Genomic DNA, 13795 nt, shown 5'->3' with positions numbered 1-13795 from the left:
CTAGAAACATTGGCCTGAGCAGTCCTGAGGCCTTCAAAGTGTCCCTATCCAGGTGTTGTGCATGCAGCATACCCTGGGGGCCAACCTCCCGGGGGGCACCATGGTATCCCTGAGATCCTCCCCAAAGGGAGATGTGATGGGTGATCTCCCTTGAGCCTGTCTGCTGTGGGGGATGTGCCCTGGGAGTCTGCAGGGCATGATACAGCTCAGGTGCAGGCACAGGTGGCTGAGAAGCTGTAGGGGATGAGTGGGAGCAGAGCTGGCCCCTACTTGAGGCCTCCTGGGGCTGGGCAGTCTTGCAGCTGGGTTGCTCCATGGTTTCTGCCTCCTGTTAGAGGGCTGTAGAAGTTTGATCTTTGTTTTTGTCTCCAGTACGGCAGGATCTTTTTTGGTTCTGGATGCTGGTCTTGTTCGTGTCCTTATGGCTGGGTGAGTGCAAGGCTTTTGTGTGCCCTGTCTGTGTGGGCAGGCTGTCTTGGGGTGGTGTGTAGATGGCACTGTGAGAATTAGTAATGTCTTTGTTTTAGGAGGAAAAAGAAAAAAAATCCTCAAAAGGCTTTAAGTATTAATTCTTCTACAAGCTTGGCTTTGATTCCACTTGTGCAGAATATATTCTCACAGACTGGGGAGTAAGAGGGAGGCTCACTAATTAATGTTTAAAAACCTTCCTCCACAAATACTCTGAAATTGCTCTTTCAGCACAGAGTAACTGAATAATTCTAGGGCTTGATATCCGAAGGTCTTTCGGCTCTAGGAGTAATTCCAATAGGAGCTCTTTCCTTTCTTCTAGAGGCATTTAAAGGGGAAAATTTCTGAGTTTAGAGTGTGAATCTCTTATTGGATCAGGCTTGAAATCTGGCTGTTCTTGGTCTTCAGCCAGTGCAATTTTTGCAGGGGAAATACTCCTTCTATTCAATGGACACTAATGCTTTTCTCTGGGGAAAATGGGAATAATTTTCTTTGCTGAATTGGTGTGCCTAAGTCTGAGCTCCAAACATCATCAGAAAACATTTAACATCTAATCTCTATAAAAACATAATTATCAGCTTTCTGCTAGCGTTTCATGCTACTCAGGTGGATGATGATATAAATGGAAAGAACTGATCCAGAAGGAGGGGGGTAATTTAAGATATTTTGAGATTTAACACTGCTAAATGGCTCCTCCCTTCTACTGCGGTGCTCACAGCTCTTGAAAAATGGAATTTGAGTACAAGAAAAGAAATGCTTGGGTGTGTGAGGGAGCCAGTTCTGTGCAAGGGGTTGGGCGCTGGGAAGTGCCAGGGTGGACGGTGCCCACTGGCACAGCCAAGTGCAGAGCTCTGCTTCTGCCACGCAGCTGCTGTGAGGTGCCTCACGCAGGAGGGAGGGCACAACGGGTAGAGGTAAGCCAGGGGCTTGGTGCAGCCACCAACAGAGATGTGTGTGCTGCCTGCAGGAGAGCGGATAGGAAGGAAGCAGTCAAGTGTTTACAGCTCTTTCTGCTTTCAGCCAAAGCAAAGAGATTGTTACCGAGTCACTCCTGACACAAGTGGAGATGCTAGATAACTGGGGATCAAAGAGAGGAGCTGTAACTTATCTTCTGGAAAATTAAATTGTATGGCTACAGACTGGTCAATAGCAATGTAGTGAATAGTTTTGTTTCACACCTACCAGCTTTGTCACCGTGTCTCAGCTCCATATTCCCTCTCATCTCCTCCACCATAAACATGGGAGATGTAAACCAGAAGAAAATAAGGTACCAAGAGACCTTTTCAAATTGAAATGCCACAAGATTTTTGCTTGTTAGCTATGCTCTGCTTGCAGCTAACAAGAAGACAGTTGTGCCTATTTTCAGCCTAATCAGCTAGATGAGGATTGTCAGGGTGTTTAGAGAGCTCAGGTGTGCCACACACATAGCTGAGAAAGGGATGAGAGCTGGAGGGCCCCTCAATGAGAGGGGCTGGCTGTGGGTGACAACTTGTGGGTCTTAGGGTTCTGGAGAAGGAGTATATTTGGGAGGAGGCTTCTGGCATGTGTTTATAGCTTGCTGTGATGTGCTGTTGTGGGTGCTCTTTAAGAGAAGAGCAATGAAGACTGTGCTATTCTGGCTCAAATTCTGCTGATCTTAAGAGCTTCTCGGCTTTTATTCTGTTATTTCCTCCCCGTGGCTCTGTGACAGCAAACTTTGTCATACATCCCTTCAATGTGGGAGCTGTCATCTTGTCTGGAGTGGTGGGGAGCAATGTGCGTTGTGTTACCACAGCAGGATTTTGCTGCTTGACTGCAGTATCTCACAGTGTGATCTGTAATGTAGAGGTATGAAGAGCTTGGTAAGATGGAGAAGAATTGAGTCCTACTATGTTGCTCACAACACTGAAATGTTTACTGTACTTCTAACTGCTGGAGATGTAGGTGGATCTCCCCTTCCCTGCTGAGCTAGGCTGGCACTCTGGTAGCTACCATGGCTTCTCTACCAGAGTCCTCTCTCTGAAACAAGCTCTTCTCAAGGTCTGCATCTTTCCTAGCACTTCTCCCAACTCTTCCCTTGCTTTTCTCCCTTTTGAGTACAAGAATCATCCTCTTGCTGGAGGAGTTAACTGCGGCATTGTGCAAATGCCAGGCAGTTTGGTTGCTTGTGTCCTCATTTAAGGAGGAGACATGGGCTTGTAAGCATTCATTGCTGAGGTATGATTATGCCCTAGACCACAGTAGCTACAGACATCTTCCTACAATATGCTTTGGCAGAGCTGAGTTGATTAATGGAGCCAGAAGCATGAGGAGGAGGAAAACTCTGGGAAACTCCTATGCCACACTAAAATACCTAATCTGAATTAAAATTTCTAATATGTGTTGTCTGCTTTCCAAGCTCAGCAAGACTCTGTGCCAGGGAAGAGCAGCAAGGGGCCCTGAGCAGAGAAATGAGAAGCTTACCATTTCTAGCTGTTGAATGAGGTAATAGGGCCGCAGGACAGAGTATCAGCATCTCGAAAGCCCTTCAATGCAGTCTAACGCTGTCAGCCTAAGAAGTGCTGTGTTGATGTAACGAGTGCTTGAACTCAGGACTTTTTAATGTACTTAAGAGAAACAAGACCACCCTGATTAGCTGCAGTTTGCTTTTCAAAAGCAGTTATGATTACTGAAATATTGTCACATGCTATGAATGTCTCAGTTCTGTGTCCAAGGTATTGCAGGCTGGCTACAAAGCTATTAATTTAAGTGGTTTGGCCTCAAATGTTCTTCCCCATTTTGAGGCAGCTTGGCAGCCGAACCAAGCATAAACGTATCTGTGTGTATTTTCCTACTTCAATCCACATCCCGGTACTTTCAATGTAAAGACTGTGAGATCCTATATCTGATAGGCTATGGGGCTGGTAGAGGGGATACTGCAAGGAGTCTGAGACACGTTGACATGGGAGTGTTGGGCCTGGGACTGCTTTTCTTGTCTGCCCCATCTCCCATCCCTCTTGGCTCTGCTGGCTGATGCATCCTGATGGTCCTGAGGTGATGGCTGATGGTCTGAGGACCTGACTTGAAACAAAGTTGTTTTTCTAATTATTTTCCTAGTTGGATCACTTTGGAGATCCTATCTGTGACAAAAATTTGCCAACACTTGAAATGGCACAGGATGAAAGGCAGAAACAAACTGTCGGGCATTAAGAAAAAGGGACTCTTTTCATCAACAGCATCAAGTTAAATGTATATTAAATCAACTCCTCTGCCAGGCCAGTGGTGTATGGCATCTTAAACTACCCCATGTACTTCTCACTAGCCTGTGTTTTGTTCCAAGTCACTCAATAACTGTTTGGGCCTAATCTGCTTTGGAGCCGCGTGGTGGGGAGGGATCCGTGCAGGATCTCCAGGCCCTACGAAGTGCGCCATGGACCGAAGGAGTGGTGCCACTGGGCCAAGGATGATTTTTCACCCTAAAGTTGTCAGTCTGTGTGACTTCTTGTGGGGGGAGTCCTCCAAGAACTGTGCAATACATTTATTTTTTTTATTTTTTGAAACCTAAGGAGCAGTGGCTCGTTTGTGGTGAGGTGCGCTGGGGCCTGTTTTCTGGGCTGTGGCAGGCCGCAGGGATGGAGATGTGCGCTGAGGTAAAATGCAAAAATGCTGTGAAATTTCAGTCAGCTTCTCCCCTATTTGGTGTCGATTGTTCCTTTTTGGTGACTTCTTGCTGCCTTGCTTGCTCTGTGTTGGCACATGCAGCTGTGATCATCTCTGGTAGATTTGAAGTAGTCGGATACACATCAGCACTCTGGTGTGTACGCACCTCAGTCTGTACTAGCTATGGGGGCACTTTCTACTCTTGTTTTTGCTGTTTTTAATGTCCTCTGTGAGATTTCTAACATTTAATCTGTGGCAGGTAGCTAGCTACAGTGGGTCTGGCTCAAGCCAAAGTGCATGGGACTATGTGTAAAACTAATGGCAAGTTGGATATCTTAGTGTGAAGTCCTTGGTTCTGTCAGCGTGCTAACATCAGAGACCTCACTGCATGGTGGACTAAATTTTCTGAAATCGCTGGTGTGTGAAGAAAGACATGATACAAATTCTGATTTCTTGAAGGTGGATAAAAAACTTTAAAAGCTGTTTCAAGCTGACCACGCACCATTTCAGCCACCTGAAATACTGATTTTCAATTTCTTTCACCTGGAGGTGGGGGAGCATGGGTGACTACGTCAGCACTGTTTGAGTACCTGGCACTAGAGATAAAAATATTTTGTTGTAAGAAAAGATTAGTCATTCTGCAAAAGCTTTGTAGTGAAATACTATCTAGGTAGAAATACCAGCTGAACTTTAATTCCAAAGACGGGCACTGCTTCATTATTTGAAGATGTTTGCTACTGTTATGATCAATATGAGTCGTGCTTTCATGAGCCTTCATATTGTGCAGCTCAGAGCTCAGTGTTGTGGATTTCATTGTCAATCTCCTCTAATTCATTTTCTGCTCTCCAGCATTAATCTTTTCTTGTCAATGTTTTCTAAATCAAATCCAGCACAGCCTGTGGAAAATAAAGCAATTGTTTAAATTGATGGCTTTGAACAAAATAAATCATAAATCAGTACTTAATCTTTGAAACCCCTTTTCATCTAGAACATTTTTTTTCCTCTGGAATGTGATTATAGAGCATAGATTAGAAATAGGCAAGAAAACCATGCCACCTGCAGGTGCTGGAGAGAGGGTGCATTTCTCAAGTGTCCAGCACAGGCAAAGCTGCTGAACTGCCCCTCACATTGGTTTGGAGGTGATCAAGATACATATGCTCAGTTCTTCTCCTTTCTTCAGCAAGTGAAAGGCATGAAATATGCTAGAGATCACTCTTCCAGAACTTCTGTGTTAATCTTGACTAGATGTAAGTGAATAGGCTCAGGTGAGGCAGGCTCAGTGGAGTATGATTTTCCTTTTTGTTGCCTTCACAAAAAGCACATGCAGCCCTAGGTCTGAGGTCCCCCATGGGCCAGAAGTCAGATACTTTGGTGTGTTGGTTTATGTATTACCTGATGCTCTTCTCTCAAGTCTGTCTCCCAGTATGCCTGGGAGGTAAAAAGACGGAGCTGCACTTCCACCAAGGTTGAACTGGTACTAAGGTTAGGAAATCTGCTCAGGTTTCTGACTGCCCGTTGTCACATTTTTCAGCTGTCTGTGACTACGCTCACTCTGAACTCCAAACTTGTCACGTTGCAAAAATAATGTAGTAGCGTTGCCAGTAGCAAAGTTGATTTTCAAGTTTGGAGCTGCCTACAAATAAACCCTGAAAACAATGAGAAAACATGGATGGAAATGAATTAAGGAGAACAAAACATAGCAATGGAAGACAGCATGTGTTGCTAATTACCTGCCATTCCGATTTCTGAAGTAATTTTTCATCCATGAGCTATGTGGTCAAATGTAGCAGCAAACCAGGAGTGTACATTCTAGCTTGTGGGCATGTTAAATACTGGGAATTGACATTGTGTCATTGCTGCTACAGGTCTCCCGTTTAGAATCGTTGTGCTGGAGCTTGGGGAGTGCTGCTGAGGCTGGATAGTTCATCATAAATCGTAATTGCATAAAGATGATCTGCACTAGCTCTGCAGGCTTGATTTCTACTTGTAACTGGCAGAAGGAAGACTAATCAGAACAATTATCTGGTATTAATTATGGCAAAGACTTTTTGGCTTCTCCTCATCTTCAAAGCCTCAGTTCTTGGCATGACCAGAGACCTGTGTGCAGGGGAAGATGACATGGACTTTCAGCAGCTATAGTCAGAGGCTGCTTCGTGCACCTTGCATGGTAGAACTTCCTTCAGCAGTGCTGGCTCTGGAAGTCTCAGCAGCCCCAAGTAAGGTGTTAGTTGGTCAGCAGCAGCTGGGCTTTCAGGAGAAGAAAGCACAGGGCCCAGAGCTGGGCATGTGCCGCCTTGCTAGGTGGTCAGAGTCCAGCACAGTCCTGTCTGCTTATGCCTGTAAGGAAATCTAATCTTTTTGTTTAAATACTCAAAAGCTAAAAAGTCTTAGCAGGTACTCAAAATTCAACATGTGAAACGCAGTGGTTGTGCACTACCTGCTTCAGTGGAAGAGAAGCAGTCTGCAGCGAAGGCTTCTTTTATTGGATAACTTATGCTGTGAGGGTGGGAAGGGAGAACGTGACTTTAATATGGTGCAGACACTTGTGGTATACCAAGGGTTTGAGCCCTAGTTTTGGAGAAAGGGTGTCTTTAATGAGTAGTTACTATTGCACATGAGACTGGAAATTAAAGAAAACCTTGTTCTGGCAGCGTGCTTTCATGATGTATGGGAATCCTTATAACATGTTACGTAGGAGAAATTCTAGTGTAAATATGCCCTGATGATGCATCTCCTCTGTCACGCTGTCCTGCGGTTACTGAATGGTGTGCAGGGAGGCAGTGAAGTGTTCCACTAATCCCAGGAAAATCCTGGATCAGAGGGATGTCTGCTGGAGCTGTGTTATGAATAGGATGTACAGTTTATCTTCTGGACTTGTGTGGACTTATTCTGTCCTTACTCTGATAGCCCTGCTTTTTCCTTCCTCTTTCAGAAGTCTAGCTTTGTGGCAGCTATGGTGTGGAATGGCAAGGGGGAAAAAAACAAAATCAATAATCCCTACATTTAAAGGAACCAATCTGCAATCTATAAGGGAAAAGGATTCACCTGTCTTGTTGCAAAGCACACTGGAGGGTATCAGTTGTTTGACATAAAACTGAAGCAAGCCTGCAGCCAACAATGGGCAGAAGTAATAGCTCATGCCACAGATAGAAGTTACAAGCTTGAGTTCCCTCAGGATTTTGCGCCCTAAGATTCAGCCTGTCGTGGGTATAAGGACTGAGCCTCCCAGTATGTGGGGCATCGAGGCAGGCTGCTTTCATTTCCAGATGCCTGTTTTCATGCATCCTGTCAGCACGGAGAACATTCACAATCTCTACTTGTCCCCCAGGCAAAGGCTTCCAGGTTTGGGGAAGAGGACGGACTGATGCACGCCATGATCGTATCTAAACCTTATTTTCTTAGGAATCTAGGCAAGGGGAATGGGAGTAGTTAAATATAGATACATATCTCCCTTAATTGCTCCTGTTTGATTAAGTATCCCGGTGTCTGTGGGACCGTGGAGGGAATTTGTCCTCTGAGAGAAAGTGAATAATGGCAGTAACAGGCTTTTAAAGCAGGCTGATATGCAATATTTATCGTATATGCTGGAATCCTCAAAAATTTATTTTGGCTGGAAGCTATACTCGGCCTGTCCCCTGGAGGGCACCAACAGCCAACGTTACAGATCCTTATTTGCCTCTTAGCTATCACCCACTGACATGCAGCGCTATGAAGATGGCAAATATATCCCCGTGTATAGATTAAATTGAACCTGCTTTGCCTTGCATAATTTGGAAATTCAAAAGACCAATTTCTTAGTGTAATTGAAAACCACTACATTTCAGGCTTATTCATTGAATCAGTATTTCCAGTTAGAATTCAAATTAGTCTTTCTACCTTTAAACAAGATAACGAGGGTGTAGTTATATTTACTCAGCCTGTTAACAATCAGGTTCAGTGTGGCTGCATATGATTAACTACACATATACAATTGCAAAAGGTTAGTACGAGCATGACTCATGTCATAGGGGAAATCCATCTCCTAAGGCTGAAAATCTGAACTGACAGTTCTGCGCTCAGCCTAATGCCTGGGCCCCTCGGGAAGGGAAAAGTAAAAAGGAAGAGGAGAAAAGGCAAAATGACCAGCCTGACATAAGAGCCCTGTCAATTTGTATGTACTTCCCTTTGGATTTTTTTTTTCTATTTAGCCTGGGGTCCTCTTGCTTTAAAGTTGCATTAATGCAGCTTTCCTGAATTACTTCCAACACCTGTCAGAAAGTGATGTGGCATCCAAATGCGTTTGTAGAGCACATCTGAGAGTCTGGATTCTGTGTGGGCCAGTCAGCTGGAAGCATAAGTTAGAGGCTTGCACATGGAAATGTTTATCTGGAGTGCAGCCTGCTCTTCATCACAGGCATCTGATGTGGTGGGTAAATTGGGTGCTGAACTCCCGAATTCTCTGGAATAGTGATGGGTTTTAAGAGAGAGGCTGACTAGTATCAGCCACGTGTAGGCATCTGAGGCTGTGGGCAGACTCACTTGGTCTTTGGAGTGACTTGCAATCCGAGTGAGCTGATGCTCGTTCATTGCCAGTGGGGCCAAGTCGTGTTCCCTTGCGTTTCTAATAGCTGAAAACCATGCACCCATGCACCTAGATGGCTGGTGCGCAGCGGCTGCTTAGCTGTGCCTGCCTGATTTGTGCATGAGCACGAGGCACCCTTCAAAATAAGTGGTGTTAATAACTAGTTGTTTCTGCGTCGTGAGCAACAGTTGTGCTCAGGTGCTCTGAAGTGGGGCTGTAGGTGTGTGTTTGGGTTGCTCTGTCACAACTTCTTAGCTGATTCTGGTCTGTGTCTTGTGCAAACAGACAAGGCACAGTTTTCTAATAGGCTTCTGCTTTCTGCTCTATTGAGCAACCTGTGGCTCATGCTCCATTAACTGAAACGTTATGCTCTTGCAAAAAAATAAGTGACTATTGTTTTACACGTGTTTAAATTTAAAAAACAATGTAATGTCCTAAAGAAGGGTGAAGTACTTCTCCATTGGCTACTATGCTAACTGTCCTTTCTGTCATTCATTTGCAGGACCACGCTGGGTTTTCTCTGAAAAAAACTTCTCTCTGCATCCCCGACTGTTGTCCTGGTATTGTCAGCAAGCACAAGCCCGAATGGCATGCAGATTGTGTTAATTTGCACTGAAGACAGTCTTTGGCTCTACAAATAAGAAAGCATCTTTAAACACATCCGTTCTCTACTGAGCTGAGTACTCCTGGCTTCCAGCTCTGTGGTGCACACATGCACTCGGCCAGCAAGATCAGTGAGGGACTTACAAGGTAAGTGTGAGCAAGTTTATGATGAAGTCGTTAAATTCACGGACACTGTTCTTTTTTCAACATCTCATATTGGACCATGGATTTGATATTTCAAGTAGTAACATCATTCTGCTGTTGAACTAGAATAGTGATGTTGGGTGGTATTTGCTAGTTCTTCTGGTGTCACTGTGAGCCGTGAATCTCTCAAAAGGAATCAGTGGTTTGGATGGGAGAAGAGGAAAGGATAGAACTTGCTTGGGTAATCATACAAGCAGTCCTTGTGCTGCTTTTAACTTGTGCAGCTTTTAACTAAGCTGAGTGTTACCCATCCCCAGTCCAGTCACTGAATTACTCTGTTGTGCCCAACATAAGCTGCAGACAGAAGAGATTTTGTCCTAATAGACTTTTCTTGAAAGGCTGGCCATTGAGCTTCCTGCGTGGAGTCTTGCCCTTGGGTTACTAAGTGGTTTTGTTCAGGATGGCATCCTGCCTGTGCTTTTCAGTGACAGACTGGATTAATTCCAGGGAAGCTTCTTTGTTCTGCTGTTAATTAATAATGCATCTCTTTAAAATAAATAAAAAATCAATGCATATTTAAATGATAGCTAAAGTAGCCTCAAAAGCATAATTTCAGTCCATGAGGTGTATAGTACAGTGCTGTGTTGAAAATCCTAACTAGAGCAAAAGTTAAACAATGCAAATTCACACATGCTCTGAAGTACTTGGATGGTTATTGTTTCATGACGTTTTTCTTCTTGGAAAGAGAGGACGAAAAACACAAAGTGCAGTATCTTAGCAAGGTAAGTGAACTAGTGAAGGTAATAACCTCTTTCATTCCCTTTCTGAAAGGGATTTGTAACTAAGACGCAACCTGTAGCAGTGTATTGAAGTGGTAAAGCTGCTACCCAGCGTTAACAGCTGTTTACAGAGGAGGTAGTCAACAAACTGCTCAGGAAAGCAGCTTACGTGACCATTCCCTTCTGTTGAGCAATGCAGGGTAAAATAAGCTGTAAAACTAGGATCTGGGAGAAGATTTTATCTACCTCTGTCACTGTACAACGCTAGTCAATACTTCTCACTGTCCAGTTTCTTCTAATGATGCAAGAACTGAATTTTTAACGTGAACTTTTGCCATTGCTGCTTCAGCTGATTCTTGTAAAAGCTACCGGCATCTTGTTTTGCAACACTTACCTTTATTGCAAATCTCAAATAGTTGTGAAATGCCAGATCCTTTAAAATTCATTTGTGGCAGTTTTCCTCACCAACATAGACAGTTGACATGGGGAGAGTAAATGACGTGTAGAGTCCTAAAGTGAGCATCCTATAATGAGACAGTTTTCTCATGGTTGTTGTTTATAGTTTCTTTTTGTCTGTTTGCTTGACAAATACTCTTTCTGCTCCTTCCTCTGTCAGGGAATTGGAAATCTTTTTCTGTGGGGCTTGTTTTCCTCTGGAAGCACACTTTCAAGCTCAGGGTTTTCCCTTGCCTCTAGAAGAATCCTTTGCCAAGGTGATGGAAAGGCTCTGCTGTGCTGCAGTCTCTCTCTGCTGCTCCTGGACTGCCCAACCTGGTGCTTTGCATGCATCTCCCTCTGGCACTCTGTACCCAGGCATGTCCAGAAAGCCCCAGGGCACAGCATGTCTTCCATGCTCTCACAGTTTTTCATATGATTCAGGGAGTAGTGACCAGGATGGGAAAAAAAGTCAGATGTGGTTTTGGTGCTTCAGGAGTTATCTGTTAACAGGGGAGCAGAACCATGTGCTGCTCATGGTGAAGTGGCCCTAAGGATTTAAAGCTTGGGCTCCAATGAGATCAAAGTATGCAACTTACACAGAATCACACAGAATCACACAGAATCTCTAGGTTGGAAGAGACCTCAAGATCATCGAGTCCAACCTCTGACCTAACACTAACAGTCCCCACTAAACCATATCCCTAAGTTCTACATCTAAACGTCTTTTGAAGACTTCCAGGGATGGTGACTCAACCACCTCCCTGGGCAGCCTGTTCCAATGTCTAACAACCCTTTCAGTAAAGAAATTCTTCCTAACATCTAACCTAAAACTCCCCTGGCGCAACTTTAGCCCATTCCCCCTCGTCCTGTCACCAGGCACATGGGAGAACAGGCCAACCCCCATCTCGCTAGAGCCTCCTTTAATATACTTATACAGAGTGATAAGGTCACCCCTGAGCCTCCTTTTCTCTAGGCTGAACAAGCCCAGCTCCTTCAGCCGCTCCTCATAGGACTTGCTCTCCAGGCCCCTCACCAGCTTCGTCGCCCTTCTCTGGACCCGCTCAAGCACCTCGATGTCCTTCTTGTAGCGAGGGGCCCAGAACTGAACACAGTACTCGAGGTGCGGCCTCACCAGAGCCGAGTACAGGGGGACGATCACCTCCCTAGCCCTGCTGGTCACAGTGTTTCTGATACAAGCCAGGATGCCGTTGGCCTTCTTGGCCACCTGAGCACACTGCTGGCTCATATTCAGCCGACTGTCCACCATCACTCCCAGGTCCTTCTCTGCCTGGCAGCTCTCCAGCCATTCCTCTCCCAGCCTGTAGCTCTTCTTGGGGTTATTGCGCCCCAGGTGCAGGACCCGGCACTTGGCCTTGTTAAACTTCATACAGTTGACCTCAGCCCATCGGTGCAGCCTATCCAGATCCTCCTGCAGCGCCTTCTTACAACACGAAAAAGGATTGCTTTGATTAAAGCTGAAGCTTTAATTTCATTTAAATGGTATCTAGATGATTTACCTGTGTGATCAAAACAGATCACATCGTAAATAGGTTCACAGAAAAACTGAGTGATGCTGAGTAAATGGAGCTCAGTTCACGGGCTTGGAGACAGAACCTAGTCCTAACCTCTAGCAGAGCGTGGGGCATGATGCAGACAGCTTTTCATCTTCTACTCTTCAGTCATGAGCTTTGAAAGCTTGCAGACAACTCAGCTCTGTTATATTTTTGCTTGGGGGTCGAGGTAGTGGAGAGGCAACTATATGCTACGCAAGATAGAGAGATCTTGAAGTGTAACATACATCTCTGGAGCAAGAGGATGCTTTGATTTGGCTGAACGTGAAGCGCCCTCATGGTCTATCATAATGTAAGTCAGTTTTAGCCATACTTAACAATCAAAACTCGAAATCCTCTTGACGGTGCCCCAAATAGAATATATTTAAGTCAAAATTGCCATTGATTTAAGTTACTATAAAAGCCCTCTATTCCTAGTGCCTGGAAGATTTATTAACAGGGTTCAAACTGCAGATGTGCAGAAGCGCAGGTGTTCAGAATATACTGGACAAGAATCATTAGTATAGATTCTTTAAAGTCATTGCCAGCATTTTTTAAAATACTCCTCTAGAACAAATGACTCCCATAAGTGGAGATAATCTTTATTGAAAAGATATTAAATCTTCTTACTGCCATGAACTAGATTTTAAAAATGCTGGACATTCTATTTATCAGTAAGCTGGTTCATGGGAGCCTTCTGGCTGCATTAAAGGTGAGAATTAACTCAACCAGATACTAAGCATGAATGATTTAGGCCTTCCCAGAAAATGACTTGGAGAATTTAAATGCGAGATCTCCTCCAAAATGTTGTCGAAACCCTTTGTTTGTTTCTCAGGGATGTCCTGGTTTATGTATCAAGCTATGTTTGACCTTTATTGCCTCTGCAGAAATAAAGGCTTTGAAGTGGATAGCTTGAAATATTTAAAGATCTCTACATTTCAAGGGTAATTTTAACAGAAACAACTTTGCCGAAATGCCCCTTAGCACGTTTCCAGTGGAATTGATCAGCCACCCTTCAGAACTGGCTTGCAAACCAAATAATGGAAATTACCACAAATTCTGTGTGTGTTCCCAGCTACTTAAAGATGGTGATAACTAGAGCAGGGAAACCAGCAGCTTTGTGGTACCTGAAAATGAGATTTATCTTGTATTGGTTACAAGTTCCTAAATTAATAATAATAATAATCTTGGAAACAGCATTTTTGGTTATCAACTTGGTTCCTATGTTTTTGAGCAACTGCGTAAGAGAATTATGGTAGAATACTCTGGAAGGGTGTTGGAGAGGTCATGTAACTCATCAGCCCCATGGCAGGATCAAAGGTATATTAATCGTATCATATATTTATTCAATGCGTTCTGAAAGATCTCCAATGTTAGAGACTCAGCTAATCTATTCTGCTTCCTCATCCTTGCCATTAGAAAGATTTTTCTTAACATTTTCCCAAAATCTTTCGTTTTGTAATGAGGCCAAAAAACTGAGCAACTTGTCTTATCCGTCACAGGTATGAAAAAAAGATTATGTTCCCCTCATGAAGACTTTGAGGTCCTCCCCGTGAGCTGCCTTCTCTTTAGGGCACACGGCTCTAAATGTTTTTAATCTTCCTTCATGTCATGCTTTGTGAATCTCCGATTAG

At 44.2% G+C, this 13795-nt stretch overlaps 1 long non-coding RNA gene across 1 annotated transcript in view; it reads left to right on the top strand.

Annotated features, from left to right (window-relative positions):
• Window positions 1-274: 274 nt before the first annotated feature.
• LOC106019716 (uncharacterized) overlaps window positions 275-13795 on the top strand; it is a 131023-nt gene continuing 117502 nt past the window's right edge. The window contains exons 1-2 of the long non-coding RNA XR_011812473.1: window positions 275-429; window positions 9150-9397. This is a non-coding gene — a long non-coding RNA (uncharacterized lncRNA). The remainder of the gene's footprint in view (window positions 430-9149; window positions 9398-13795) is intronic.

This window comes from Anas platyrhynchos, chromosome 13, assembly GCF_047663525.1.
Source record: "Anas platyrhynchos isolate ZD024472 breed Pekin duck chromosome 13, IASCAAS_PekinDuck_T2T, whole genome shotgun sequence".
Taxonomy (NCBI): domain Eukaryota; kingdom Metazoa; phylum Chordata; class Aves; order Anseriformes; family Anatidae; genus Anas; species Anas platyrhynchos.
Note: the sequence above shows the minus strand (reverse complement) of the source record. Positions and strands in the feature narration are given on the sequence as shown.